Below are 16,246 nucleotides of genomic sequence, written 5' to 3'. Positions count from 1 at the left end.
GGCTTAGCACACCAACAATTTGATATCTTCCCATTTCTCTAACCCCAACTAGAAAAGGAAATGTACACTTATCAAAATTTTTAAATAGTTTCCATTTTAACAGTTGTCTAATCATTGCAATTATAAATCTCTAACTTCAGATTAACATGAGATAAATGTACTGTGACTTAGTGATCTAGGGATTTATGATCCCATGGAATCATACTGTGCTTCACAAGCTGGTTTTACAACCGTACTGTAGCATATACAGAAGTCCTTTAGCAATTGCCTGAGTCCAGGACAGAACATTCCTAGAAGATGTCAAATAAAGCACTTTTATTGCTCACAAGTGGGCAGCAGGGATAAACAGAAGTCTAGGATCCATGGTGAGCCAGTCCCCTAAGACGAAGATACGCTGTCCAAGAATTTCTCCCACATTGCAGGACAGTGGAAGAAGCCTAAAATATTCCACTCTCACTTTGCCTATGCAGGAAGCTCCTTGGCTCCTTGAATATAAATGTTGCACAGCACCCTGCCCTAGAAGGAAAGAAAACACATCCTTCATTCTTCTCGATATTTCTTCCTTTTTTAAGGGTTTTGCAATTAGTACAATTTGTGTGAGAACTGCAAGCAAGAGATGGAAGAGCTGAGTCAAATAAATGCTTCCAGGGACTTATCTAAAAAGTACATGTGTGGGGGCTGGGGATTTAGCTCAGCGGTTCCAGAGGCTGCTTTGAAAGCACAAGGACCCGAGTTCAATTCCCCAGTACTTAAAAAAAAAAAAAGTACATATGTCAGTATCATTCAGAAGCTATGCACCCCATAAAAATATGCAGGACTCTTGGTAATTGTCTATAATGGGATTCACAGATGAAAATGGGACTTCATCATGTAGGGAAGGGTAGGGGAAAGGAAATACGGGAAAAGAAAAAAAAATGAGAAAATTGAAATAAATTTTTTGTAAATAGGGAAGGGAGGAGGGGGTGAAGGGCGGGCAGCTGTGTGGGGAGAAAATGAGAACCAAGACCTGTCATGTAAAGGTATAAGATCACAATGATGAATGTAACTGTACTGTACACCTAAAATGTACCAATAAACTCAATGAGAAAAAAAAATTCAAACTGAAAAAAAAAATCTGTAGTAACTAATTTATGCATAAGTGTCTTCGAATAATAATTGTTTGGGAATCTTATTGTCAAGTTTTATAAAAGCAAAACAAACAGAAACTTTAATTCTCTAAGGTACGGTTTAAAATTTATATCCTCTTTTTTGAGGATTCAGAGGAAGTTTTGGCTTGTTGTACTGCTTGAATAAGAACATGCTAGTAAAATGGCTACAATCACCAAGCCATTCACAAAATTACAGAAATACACGCAGGTACAGAATGTTATTCTAGAGACAAAAATATAAATACAAGCATGAGTTCTACAAGATCATGGGATTTTCTCTGGAGAACTAAAAATATAGGAAATATTTCATGTGCAACAAATTCCTACTTTTCATAATATGGGAAAGATTTTATAATTAAAAGGTAGAGTTTGATGTTTCCTATATGATAGGAATTTTGATTATTTATTTTTGAGGTATTTTTATTTGTAATTTAGTAACGTTATATTGTAAAATTTCTTTAGAAACATCTATATTTTTATATATTGTAAGAAATAATTAGAACCCAGTTGCCATTGTCCAAAGCAGCAGTGAAGCATCTCATCTGTGACAATAATAGAAAGAATTTAGTTTACCATGTGCAGCTCCCAGTTCGTGTCACCAGGTGAAGCCATTGTGTGAATCACACAAAGACTTTCAGGAACGGAATGTGAGTTGTGTGTGTGGGTGGGTGGGAGGCCCTGAGGCTGGTCATTCACTCCCAAGCCCTGTTGTCTGCATTTCCAACAAGCCCACAGGTCCTTTGGCCAAGACATGGTTAGAGATAATAAAAGAAAAGCGCTTCCCACACCAGGGGTCTGGAGTTTGAGCCCTACTCAGGGCAAGGAGCAAAATAGAAGATATATTATATATATATATATATTCAATAATATAGTCTCTCTCTATATATATATATATATTCAATAAACATATATATTTACCAGTTTCCCATAATTAAAGTATTCATATTTACTGCAATGATAAGCAAATAATAAAAAATTAACTAACCGATACAAACGACCCAATAAAAAAAATTGGGAAACAATCTGGAAAGGCATTTTTTCCAGAGAAGTGTAAATGGTCTTCAGTACAGACAAAAAATGTTCAGCATCTTTAGCCATTAGTGAGTTATAAATCAAAGCCAATGTCCAGTTTCCATCTCACTCTAGTCGAGAACAGAAAATACAAATAATGTTGAAGAAAGAAACAGGAACTCTTTTACATTGTTCCTGGTAGAAAAAAATAACTAATAAAACCACTATGAAATCCTAGAAAACCTAAAAATTGATATAGCTGATTGGCCCAGCTATATCTCTCCTGAATATACTTCTGAAAGAGTTAAAACATATCATAATATAATGATATATGGGTATCCATATTTATACAGTGCAATTCACAGTATCTAAGATCTGGATATTGCCCAGATGCCATCAACAGATTAATGTGCAAAGAATGTGCAGTACATGCACACAATAGAATATTATTCAACCAAGAGGAAGAATGAAATTGTGTCTTTTTTCAGGAAAATGGATGGAATTGAAATCTTAATGTTAAATTAAATCAGACCTAGAGAGATAACTGTCCCATGATTTTTCTCACATGAGAAAACTCAAATACAAATAAATAGAAGTGTAAAGTAAAAGAGAGATGATACAAAACAAATAGGCAGACTTTTCGGAATGGAAGTAAGGAATAAGGGAGGAGGGGATTTAAAGGACTGAAAAATTATCAGGATATAATGCCTGATAATATATAATTTCCTGCAATAAACTTAACTGTTTATTAATGTATATTACAAATACATATTACTTTTTTAGAAATTTATCCATTGAATGGAATTGTAGCTAGATATAACTTTTATAGTTTATTATACTATTGTACATTTCAAAATTGCTGATAATATATTTCAAATGTTCTTAACGTAAAATGTCAGAAGTATTTGTAGTGACACGACCATAGTCTTGTCTTATTTATCCCACATCACAATCATAAATCATACCATAACTTTGTACCCTATGAATATACACAGCTATACATTAACAATTTGAAAAATTAGTAAAACTTGTTTAGGACCTTTTCAATCTACTTCTAACATCTGTTAACCAACATACAAGACAAGAGACAAGTAACTGTATATAAGAATAAAGAAAAGGAGGATGAGAAAATTAAAACTAAATAAAATTTTTTGAAAAGATAAATATAGGAATTTTAAGGGTGGAAAGCAATTTGTATGGCTGGAAATTGGAGCAGTGATGTGGTAAAGCCAAAATAAATGGGATTTTAGGGAAGAATTATGTTTTTTCTGACAAGCTGACAGAACCCCACTCTAGCTTCCAGAAGGAAATCAAAAATACATCACAACCAATGCTTTAAAAATAATTATAATTTGACCATTGTGTATTAAAATACCCATGCATAGGAAACCCAATGTATGGAAATTTAAAATACGTATATAAATTTATAAAAGGATTGTTGGTTATCTGTGCTGTGAAGCACCTTCAAGATACATTGTAAATCCATTAATTGTCAAAGCTACACCCCTAAGAAAAGTCCCCAGCATATCAACCCTATTTTCACCATTTAAATCTCATTCCTACTAGATAATAAATCAAAATGGCTTTTTGAAAATACAATTAAGGTCAAATATCCTTATCCAAAATATTTGGAACAACAAGTGATTTATATTTTGAATTTGTTTTTGGATTTAAAATAGTCTTAGAGAATTTACTAGTTCATTTTCAAAATAATTTTCAAAATAATTCATTAAACTGCTTTAATGCCCTTGAAGTCACTTCATGGGCTAAAACTAAAATATATTTTCTGTGGTCCAAATTAAAGTACTATGTATCATCTACAACACGTTTGTGTAGGTGAAATTGTATTTTGTTAATGTAACTATAAAAACAAACTTCTGAACAGAAATTAATAATACATATATCATTCAAAATCAACAACAGACCATGTATTGAAAATTTGTTTTTGTTAAGATAACCACCAACCAGTCTTCCAGGTATTTAAAAATAGCAAATTCAAAAGTGCTGGTAGTCTATAACATTTTCCTCTAGAAGTTTCCTTCCTAAAGTTGAGGGTGGTTATATAAAGGATACACGAATATTTTTTGCCCACTGCTCTTCAAATGATAAGTGTTACCTTTTAATTACATTCTATATGGTAATTAGTTTAAAATATTCATTCAAATTTATCGTTTCAGAACCCTCTTCAGAGATTCCCTAAATTTTCAGCGATTTATTCTAGCTTTCATAATATTCTGAAAGTGTCTAAGATAAAATAAAGGTTATTGAAAGTATTCCAAGTAGCTAGAAAAATATAAACACGCATTTGCAGAACAGTAAAATAGCAATGCATATATTTGCATTATTGAAATGAAATGTTCACCGGAAGCACATAAAATAGAGCAGCAAAAGAGTAATATAGATTGAATTATCTGAATATCTGGCTGTTTTACAGCACAGTTAATACAGGAAGTCATTATCGTTCATAGATGATTTCATTCAATAAAGCATTCATGAATTTTTTTCTTTTAGACCTAGACATTCCTAAAGAAAGTATGCTTTCACTTATTTAAATTTTAAATAATTATATAATTCATAATCTTCTAATTTACTCATATTTTACTACACCTTTTAATCTGATGCAATTTGTTGACATCAAACTAAAAGAACAATAGGATTGCAAATGAATTGTAGTGATGCCATTTCTTATCTGTGAAAGGTGTGCAATGCACGGAGGTGAGGGTGTGTCAGAGGGAGTGGCCTGGCTTGGCTGGGAGAAGTACACTATTTTATGATCGACAGTGTCTAAGTGTCGACTTCCAATAATAACGTTAAGGCAGACCAACCTTCAGTCTGTTCTGTGATTGATGCTGAAGTCTCTGTGGTAACACATCCTTTTATTTTCTACACCCAGGGTTCTCTTATTTAGTTATTTAGTTAGTTAGTTAGTTATTTGCACCCATGCTGCCCCAGTGTACTGAAAACCAAAGTAACTAATCCTAATAACATTTACATACTTAAAAAATAATTCTAACTTTACTCCGTTAGTGAAAAATGTATGTTTTTAGGAGGGAATGCAGCACCCTCGTTCTGGGTAGATAGGTCATGTTATTTCAGAGACAGAAATTTAACTTAGGAAAATGGAACTGAGTTCAACCTGTCCTGCAACCTCGTTTTGATCCTTTCTGCTCCATCACTCTTACCCACACCTCCTAAACCCAAGCCTGGGCTACAACCTCTAATGTCCTTGACCCAGCTGACTCCTGAATTTATGAATCAGGAGTATGGTTGCCAGAGACAATAAAACTTTCACTCCAAATCTTCTAGAGGTTGATTATCTTGTGTGTTTCGCCAAAGCTCTAACATATATGTATTTTTTTTAAGTTATCCTTAGAGAGAAAATATATCTTCACTCAAGAACTCTTTAAATTGAAGAAAAAAACCTCTAAGAGGTAACCAGAAATATTTAGGTATTCTGTACAATAAATTAGAATTGAAACAATTTTCTGACGAAATTTAATGGACATAATAGCTGCAATGGTAAAAATAAATGTTTACATTTTATATTTAAAGTTAAATTGTTAATATTGAGATACACTTACCTAACAGTTATGATTCTGAAAGAGATAAAAAAATTGAATTGGATGAAAAAAATTGAATGCCATTGATCAAATTTTCTATGTATTGGATGTCTGCCAAATTCATTTAATTATTTTATAATCTAGCTTTATTGGAACACTATACTGAATTGAATAATTATATTTTCCACAGATTTTAGATAATAACTTAAGATCAAGAAAGAAAAGTGTTTCAACCTTTTTCTGGATCTGAAAGATAGCATTCTCTTCACGAAATTTATATGTTTATGTTACCCACAAGATTGATATATGTTTGTATTCTTTATTTTTTAGTATTGTTTTCTCATTTTGTGGCTAAGCATTAAAGTTTCTATTTAATTCATTCTCTGAGATAATACATATTCAATTCCTACTATTTAAACAAAAAGACTCAGAAGGACTCAAAGACACTCACTCTATTATAGAAGCAAAAATTAACATACCCTTCGTATTGGCAATGACCATGCTATTTCTAGTAACGTCACAGTGCCTTTCATGAGATATTTGGTTTTGTCCAATATAGATTTTGAAAATTCAAATTGTTGGAAAATTAAACTTCTGTTTTAAAAAGACTTCCTGAAAAATGTACATCATTTCTATCTTTCAGTACTTCTACTAAGTACTTTTGCTCCTTTTTATTGAAAAATGTTCTAACATTTCAAAATGTCTGAGATGATACAGTGTTTGAGAACTAAATGCATAGTTTTGAACACACTGCTCAATTATTACATTATTCATTGTATTACTGAGAAATGTTCACACTGAATACAATGAATAATGTAAATGATAAAAGTAAAACATAAACTTTTGGTGAAGGAAGTTGCCCTCATTATTTCTTTCCAGTTTTTAAATTATGCTTATTGAAGACTAAACTAGTAAGCTAAAATCAGTATTATTTGCACAAACAACTAAACCTCTGGTGTGGTGGAATATCTTCTTTTTTTCATGGTTATATTGGGACCTTCTCATGTTTGCTTTGGTTGGTCCCAGAGCCATACTTGACATCTTTGAAGTCATCATATTAGATTATGCAACAGTACAACACTTTACCAGCTTTTTTTTCATAATATGTAGTTTTAAGTCCAGACTTAGCATACTTGCTAATTTTTCTGACACTATAACCTCAAATTATTACAATTCATCTATTTTAACTTGGTCAACATGAGTCTATTATTCTGTAACAGTGGTGAAGATCACAGATTATTTACTCTACTTTTGGACCTATATTTAGATATTGAATGAATTATTCATACAATACCTAATAGAGGTTCTTGTGAAGTTAAAAAATGGTGTCAGAAATTTAAGAATATCTCAAAGATTGTCATTATTCTTGTGACTTCAGAGGCAATATTACTTTTGAAACTGTAAAAACAATTTTTCAGATAAAATTATGCTATTAAACACAATGTAATGTAAATGTGCTATCATTAATATTAATTGATAGTTAATTGAAAAAGCAAAATATAAACATTTTGTCTTATAAGTGAATCACAATAATTGAAATGTATCTGTTTATTTCAAGTATAAAATATTTCAATAAAAAATTAGCACTTTAAGAGAATGCTAAGTTATTTAATATTTAGGAATATCTGTATATATGTGTGTGAGTTTTTTAATACATCTAAGTGAAATAAATAAGTCACACATGTATAAATACTGAATAATTTCTCCGGTGTGAAAAAGTATAATGATACATAAGATCCTAATGGTATAATTGGCAAGCGAAGTAGGAAAAAAGGGGCTAAAGGTGTAGGGAAATGGGAAGGGTAGGGGAAAGGAAATAAGAGAAAAATTTTAAAAACATGAGAAAATGGAAATAAAGTATTTGTAAATAGGGAAAGGAGGAGGGGGTGAAGGGAGGGCAGGGATAAGGGGAAAATATGAGAAGCAAGACGTGTCATGTAAAGGTACAAGATTTCAATGATGGGGCTGAGGATTTAGCTCAGCAGTTCAGTAGCCTGCCTTGCAAGCACAAGGACCTGAGTTCAATCCCCAGTATCAAAAAACAAACAAACAAACAAAAAAAATCCCAATGATGAATGTAACTGTACTGCATACCTAAAATGTACAAATAAACTCAATGAGAAAAAAAAAAAGCCATGAAAAAAATTTCAGGCTTCTGAGTAAAGTGTTTTAAATCTAACAAAATAAAATGATTAGAATTTAGACTAAAATATATTGTATCAACTGGATCCTAGGCAACAAAATTATTATTATTTTTTTTTTATTGAGTTTATTGGTACATTTAGGGATACAGTACAGTTACATTCATTGTTGGGATCATGTACCTTTACATGGCAAGTCTTGATTCTCATTTTTTTCCCCTTACCTCTGCCCTCCCTTCACAAAATTATTTTAACAGCAACTCCAAATTATTTTTTATTCAAAAAGAACAGTTTCTCAAATTAATTATAAATCATACTGTTACTAAAATGTAATTCTATCTTCTTTCACATGTTCTTAAATATATTACAGATGTAGTTGTCAAATAATGAAATACAAAAACTATTTCCTTTCTCAAATTTTATAGATTCTAAGAATTATGCTTTTATTGAACATACTAAGTACCAATGATGGCCTTATATTCATATGACACTAAATTTATTATAGTAATATAGTATAAAATATAATAATGGTATAAAAATTAAATTTGTACATTAATATATTCACCTATTAAGATATTTACTCTAATTTAAGTATACAAACATATAAATTTATTTATATTTACATATGTATAAACTATTAAATTATCTTATTTTAATTAACTGTAATAAATTACATAGATTGCAAAATTTCCTAAAAAACTTTCATGAACTAAAGGTATATTAATAATATAAGCAAGATAAAATGATATAAAGTCAAAAATTTTTCTTTTAGTATGAACAAATTCTTATATGGGTACATAGAATATGGTGCTACAGTCATTATTTTCAATGTCCAGTCCCAATTCATGTAAATAGTTTTTAAAATTTTAATGAAGGTGTTCATACTGTTAAAAATAAAACTGTAAAAAGCTATTAAAGAATTATCTCATCGCTAAAGCTATCTCTGTTCTTCAGTTCCCTTTGGTTTCTTATTATTTTGACATTTTCTCAAATATATTTCAGTGTACTTATAAAAACCCTTTTGTGTGTTTCCAGGGATTCTCTATATGAATTATTGTAAAATGTGAGTATATACTTTCTTTTTATGTCTCCCATAAAGTCATATAAACACAAACAATAGCATACACGGTAGTTTCTTCAGCACCTGCTTTTCTGTTAAACGTTTGCTGGTTCTCATGTTAGCTTGGAGATATGGAAAGATCAGCAGAGCCTTGCTTCCATGCTCAAAAACAAGATAATTTTGAAATTATTAAAGAATTGTTACATAGTAAACAATTCTTTTAAATTAAAAAGAAAGAGTCAAGGCCAGGCATGGTGGCACATGCCTGTAATCCCAGCACTGGGGAGGCTGAGGCAGGAGGATTGCTGTGAGTTCAAGACCAGCGTGGGCTACATAGTAATTTCCAGGTCAATCTCAACTACATAGTGAGACCCTGTCTCAATAAAAACACAAAATCAAAAACAAAAGAAAAAGAAAAAGAAAGAGACAAGATTGTGTGCAGAAATATCATCATTTGCTTATCTGGAACAGGCAGAATGAAGCAAAATAAAATTTTGTGAAACTTAAAAAATCTAAAAGTTAAGTTTGAGCTGGTGGGAGACCATAAATACATGTTTTCATATACTGAAATTTGGCTTTAAATAAACATGTTTCATTGCAATATGGTAAGTGAGCATGTGTATGTTGTTGGAATTCTAAAAATATACCTAAATGTGGATGTAGAAATTATCTAAGTAACAGATTGCAAATATTTACAACCAAAATTAATCTGACTTCTCAGTTTGAATTGCAGTTTACAAACACCGATATAAATCAGCATCCATGTAAGCAAAAACACGTACTTGCAAAACCTATTGTTATTTACAGTGTCCTGCTATGGCCTTGCTCAGGAATGATTTGAGGTGTGAACAGGCTTGGGGAATTTAACTCCAAATATATTTCCAAAGTGTGAATATTTACTGAATTTTCAGAATCATGATACATTTAAGAAGAAGCAAACAGGCACCCTCTGAATATCATAGAGTATGAGTTTTAGTTTGCTCTCCTGCAATGGTGAAAATGGTTCAGTTTTTGAAGACACAAATTTTAAGAGTACAAAATATGAACACTGGGACACCATAGATCTTGATGCTATCTTGGAATCTGCAGCAGGTGAGTTCCTTCACTGCAGACTTGAACTGCTGGCATTGTACAATTTTGCTTTATATACATTGTTAAGGTCAGTGATTTTATCTTTGGATTATAAATCTTTTTTGAGGGGAAAGGATAACTGTCTTTGAAAAGGCATCTTTTAAAAGGATGCCCAAGAAAGACAATGTAGCTAAGGATATCCATAATTTTAGACGATATTGTTTTTTGACTACTCACCCCCTTGAATGCATCTCAACAAAAAATTTTAGTCCACTTTAAGTGTAATCACCAGTTTAACACTGCAAAGAAAGAAAAAAAGCTTTCTGTAATTTAGAAAATTTCAGATTTATTATTCCTTCCTTTATTACTCCTTAGAATGGAATGCCTTTCAGGGCCAGGAATTTAGCTCAGTGGTTCTGCCACTGCCACTCAGGCGCAAGGTCCTGAGTTCGATCCCTGTTACCAAAAAAGAAAAAAAAAGCCGGGGGGAGGGATGCCTTGAAATTATAAGTTTTACTCCTCTTTGAAAATCCAGTATAGCTGTTCATTTCCTTTTTGTAGGACTGAGCCCAGTAACTGTGGAGTAAGGGGAGCGAAGTCCATACATCCTAGCTGTAATTCTGGATTTGCAGATAGAGGTCCGCTGCAGCACTGGTGGTGAATGGTAGGAAGCATCAGAAATTTAGACATCATCATCACTTGTCGAATTGGGTCTTTGCTCTGCTCTGTCCTATGGCCCTGCAGGTGGTTTCCTGTTTGTCACATCATTCAGACTTTGTTGTCTGACTTCTCACAAAGTTAGGTTATGGAAAGGACCAAAGATCAGAGAAAGGTTCACTCCTTAGAAGTAACTTCAACTCTTGTTAGGCATCTTTACACCCTTAAAATCTCCTCTTGTCACATTCTTGTAATAACCTGCAATTGATCCACAAGTGCTAAACTTAATTATCATACTATCAATTGTTTTTCCCTTAAGATGGTCATAATGTAAATTTTATTATAAAGGCACAGAAACTTGGGTGTATAATATTCAGATTTATTATTTAGAATACATATATCTATGAATTAATTTTAATTTCATGAGTTTTATTGTATTAAACAGTGGGTACATAAAAAAACTTAAAAATAAAGCTTTGAATTTTTAAAAGTTTTTCTGTTCATAATAAAGCATCAGTTTGAACCTTTATTTACATTTTTAGTTTTTCACACCAGAGAAACTATTCAGTATTTGGAAGTGAGTCCTATTTACTTCACTTAAGAGTATGGCCTCAGTGTGCATCCATTTAGTTATAAATGTGTCTAGTTTCTCATTCTTTATGGCTGAGCAGTACTCCATTTTATAGAAAAACCATATTTTCTTCATCCAGTCTCCAGTTGATGGGCAATTGGGCTGTTTCCAAGTTTTATCTATAACAAACTGCGCTGCTATAAAAATGGGTGAGCATATGTCACTGTGGTATGATTCTTTTAATTCTTTTGGAAACATGCCCAGCAGAGGGATAGCATCAAAATTTTCAACATCAACTGTTGTTTAGTGCACAAAGTCGAAAAAATAACAATGGAAATAAATTACTATATGAACTACAATGAAAACACCAATAGCACTCTACAAAAAATACTCTTTGCTTCAGTTATCACACCTACGGCAGTCTTCACACACGACAACAGCACATTCCTCACACAACATATTGCTAACACTGACAACACGTGTGTTCTGCTTTCCTGGCCTTTTTGTAGGATATACTTGACATCTCACTGATCTATCTGTTCTATCATATTACACAATATATAGTTAACAGAGCTATAAAATATAAATAAAATAAAGTATAAAATTCTTAACACACATCATGCACTTAGAATAAATATGAACATTTTCACATCAACTGTGGACTTGCTTACAAAACCTAAAATATAACATTAAAAATAAATTCCTATGTGAATGGCAGTGAAAATGCCAATAGAATTCTACAAAGAAAATTACCTTTGCTTCAGTGGTCATCCTGGAGACAGTCTTCACAAATGATGACTGCCCGTTCCCTGCATGTGTCTTGCTTACACTGACAGCACATGTACTTAGTTTTCCTTTCTTCTGTGTCTCTTATCACCTTATCAGTCTTATCATCTTATCACTTATCACCTCTCTTCTATGCCTGTTTAGTCAGAAACTTCCTACTGCCTTGTACAATGTGCATTTAACAGGAAAAAATGATGTCAACAAAATAAAATATCAAATATAATAACTGCTTAGTATAGACATCAGCATTTTCACATCAACTGTTTACTTGCATAAAAACTTAAAATAAAATTAGAAATGAAAATCTACGTGAACTACAATGTAAATACAAACAAAATTCTACTACAGAAATAATCTTTCCTTCAAATGTCACACCCAAGGCAGTGCTCACGCATGAAAACTACATGCTCTATACACAGGTTTCACTTACACTGATGGCACATATATTTTGTTTCCTTGTCCTTTCTTGTAGGACGCAGTTGAAATATTTTTTTGTTTTCCTGCTGTAGTAGGTCTTTGGGTTGCTGCACCTGCACGTTAACCAGTCTGCTCACCAGTGTGCTTCACAATTTTTGTTGCATAGCTGCCTGGGCAGAGACATTTTGCTATCCCTGTACTGTCAATGATCTTTTATGAATTCTATGCCCAGTCCTCTAAGAAAATGTCTCCACAGTATTTTGCTCCTGTTATTTTCTTTGTAAACTAGCAAACAATTTCTGCCACACATGTTCAGGATCGAGTAAAACACAACCCTTGCCAATGCTTTGTGTGACTGACAACATCTATTCCACTTCTGGTTTTGTTGTAGAAAGTCCCCATCCCAGGTTTCCATTTTATCAAGGTTTCCCTATCAATATTTCTATCATGGTTCAATGTTGACATCAGCAATACCAGTGTGCTTTTCTTTGCCATACATGAGACCAATGTAAATCTTTCTGAAATCCAAAGATGATGCTATACAATTCTTTTTTTTTTTAATGGCAAACATCTCTTCTGACTTTTCTGCCTTATTTCTGCTTATAGTTCCTACACCAGTCCATTTCTGCTCCGTTAGCAAATGTAACATTGATTGGAAACTGGTGAACTCATTGTCCAATGTCACATTCTGATTAGTTCAGGAGATGAGAGCGACAAGTCTGCTCACAATATCATTTGTTTTATTACTATATGATTAAGGGCCTGCTGGCTGAATTCCAGGATTAATTTCTAAATTAAAAATAGAGTGAGTCTTTGCATCTACAAGGGAATAAATTCTTATACCATATATTGACCCATTCCTTTCCCATAAGTTTTTTACATACCTGCAATTACCTGCTAAGTAGAGTGGACCTGTGAATGCTTTCAGTTCAGCTAGTAAGGTGTCATAATAAATACATACCTGAGTTCATTGGTGCATACAGAATATTTTTCTTGTGTTTTAATCTTTGTATGTCACAGCATCTTGTAGTATTTCATCTGTTCTAATTCCCAACATTGAATGGCAGGGCTGGCATTCTGTCCAACAGGTTTCAAACTTGCCAAGATCCTCACTATATTTTCAGAACAACTTCTAACATTGGATCAGTCCATTTGATTGCATGACCATTTGGCAACATTTTGGCTAATCAAATATGCACTAACACGCTGTTTTCCATAGTATCTGAATCAAGGAGGTCTGCATTCCCTCTGTCTAGATTAGTCAATTCTTGCTTGATTTCTCTGTGCAGGAAAGGTAGCTCCCCGTGGCTGACAGCAAAGTTATTATTATCTTCATCATCCATGAGTAATCTGATGATTCATTTCTGACCTCCTCCAAGACTTGGAAATGTTTTTTAATGTACTATTGTACTGAATTGGACTACTTCTACCAGACTAATCAAAAGAAAACTTTTTTAAGAACCAAATCCTAAATGTACAGAAATTTAGAGAAGAGTATTTCATGGACAGAACTCACCTATTGCTGCTTTGGAGATCATGTACACGCCTTGCCATTCCTCTGAAAAGCAGATAATATACATGTTTGTTTGTTTGTTTGTTTTCCTTTCCCAGGTGCAGCTGCTGAGAGTCTCTCACACATTCTATTATGATGAAATACATGTTTTCATAACAGAAGTGTGGTGCTAGTGTATTTTACCCCCTTTGATGCTAAGGTAAACATAACCAAACTTATTAGAATTAGCATTATGTGGGTAAAGATACCAGTTTAACACTTTTGCACATGTGCAACACCTTGCCATTCATATCAAGTGGGTCAATACAAACATCACTTCCTGTATCCCCCAGATACAGGTACTGAGAGGTACAGCTGGCTACTATATAGATAAAGCACACATTTTTAGTAGAAAAGTATGGGATGCATTGTTGTAACTCAGTGTTATGCCCTTCAGGTTTTACTTTGTCTATAATCTGGAAGTAGCTTCTTAATAAACTTTATATTTACTTCTTCAAATGTGATGTTTCATGCTCAAATTCCAGAGATACAGTAACTGTTAGCATATGAGACCCAGAAAACACAAAAGCTGTTATTCTCATAAATTAGTCATGTATATATCCTGTAATTACAATCACACATCCAGGAGAAAGGAGACACTAGTGACCCCTGACATTCATTAGCATAGCTCATTACTAGTGGAATGGATCTGAATGCAGATTTAGGTAATCAAGTGACATGTAGAATTTTGTAGTTACAATCACTACGGGGTAGGATGGTGATTCCAGGGTCCTAGGTATGACTTTCATAAATGTATGAAAGGTAATCAGATAATTGAATTGGTAACCATAGACAAATAAAAAAATTAAAACTAAATTGTGGTTTGCATAAAATACAGTTTCTTCTAAAATGTAGCACAGTGGCTATTTTAAGGTTTTCACAATTAGAGGTTCAGCTGAACATATCACCTCAACAGGCATTTTGTGCTAAAATACATATTTTGAGGAATGAGCAGGGTACATTTAAATGGAAAGAAAATAGATTGAAAAAATATAAACTTTTGGATTTCCCACGAGCTTCCTAATGGAGTAGAATTTTCTCTGATTGATGATCTTTACTTTGCTTAAAATGTATCATTACTTTCACCTGGGACTGCTGTCATCCAACAGGATACATGTACTCCTTAGTACATGCCATCATTATCTCTCTTTTTCAACCCCTGTGAAATGTGCTTCTACAGTGAGAAGTACAAGACTTGTTCTTGGAAGAGTAGCTTTTATACCAAAGCTTTGCCACATCTTGCCAACTTATTGCACAAATTTATGGAATATATGCTAGATGATTTTAAAGAATATTAGATCAGGGTAGAGGTCAAACCACAGCTATTGGATCAGGCTTAATCCATGGACAGGGATGCTTTCTCACAGACTATGAGCTTCAATAACTTGTCCTTAGTATATAGAAATAACGTTATCAGGCAGCAAGGTTGTCTAATTAAAGCCTGTACTCGGTGACAGCTTACACTTAATGAAGTGGAAATTCTCAGACTTGCCCATCACTTTAGAGATGATATACACAAGCTCAGGAAGGTTGTATGGTGAGTAGCTGCATTATGTGCCAAGTGTTCTTCACTCAACCATTTCGTATACTAAGTGCAGAGACTCAGAAGACTCCATTTATCAAGATATAGAAAGAAAGGATAGAATGGTAATTGGGAATGAAGCCACGCAACGTTTGTTTTTTGATCCAGGAGTTCACTCCACTACTATGTTTATTTATGGGTAATTTAATAATCGTGTATTTTATTTGTACATTTATTTGTTCATATGCTTTAGGCTCATAAATATATTAGAATGAGTATAAGAGGTGAATTCATCCCTCTTAGAAAAATGACTTGGTGACCATTTTCTAGATTGTAAGACCGAAAGAACTCTCAATGTAACTAAATTTCATGGCTTTCATGAGGGTGATGAGATTCCAACAGGAATATATCAGATACAACTAGCATTATATGGACCCATAAATTTGATAGCCACATTGTTCCTGCACACTGTAATCGACAGGTAATTGATGGTAGAGCCTCTATGAATTAAGTAGGTAGATAAACTTTTAAGGGATTGTTTGGTCAATATATCTCAAAGTGTCTAGGTCTATTTGGCAAAAAACTCAAGTTAAAGTAGTGTAGATTCTCAGACAATAATAACAACAATGCTTTCTGAATAGTCTTCATGGCTTACCCAGAAGACTGAAGCACAGGCGACAGGAAACTCTTCCAATAGTTACATGATACTATTGATTACCTCCACAGATCTCCAGAGACACAAAGCACTAT

This window comes from Fukomys damarensis, unplaced genomic scaffold (assembly GCF_012274545.1).
Source record: "Fukomys damarensis isolate Sample0158 unplaced genomic scaffold, DMR_v1.0_HiC HiC_scaffold_18, whole genome shotgun sequence".
Taxonomy (NCBI): Eukaryota; Metazoa; Chordata; class Mammalia; order Rodentia; family Bathyergidae; genus Fukomys; species Fukomys damarensis.
Note: the sequence above shows the minus strand (reverse complement) of the source record.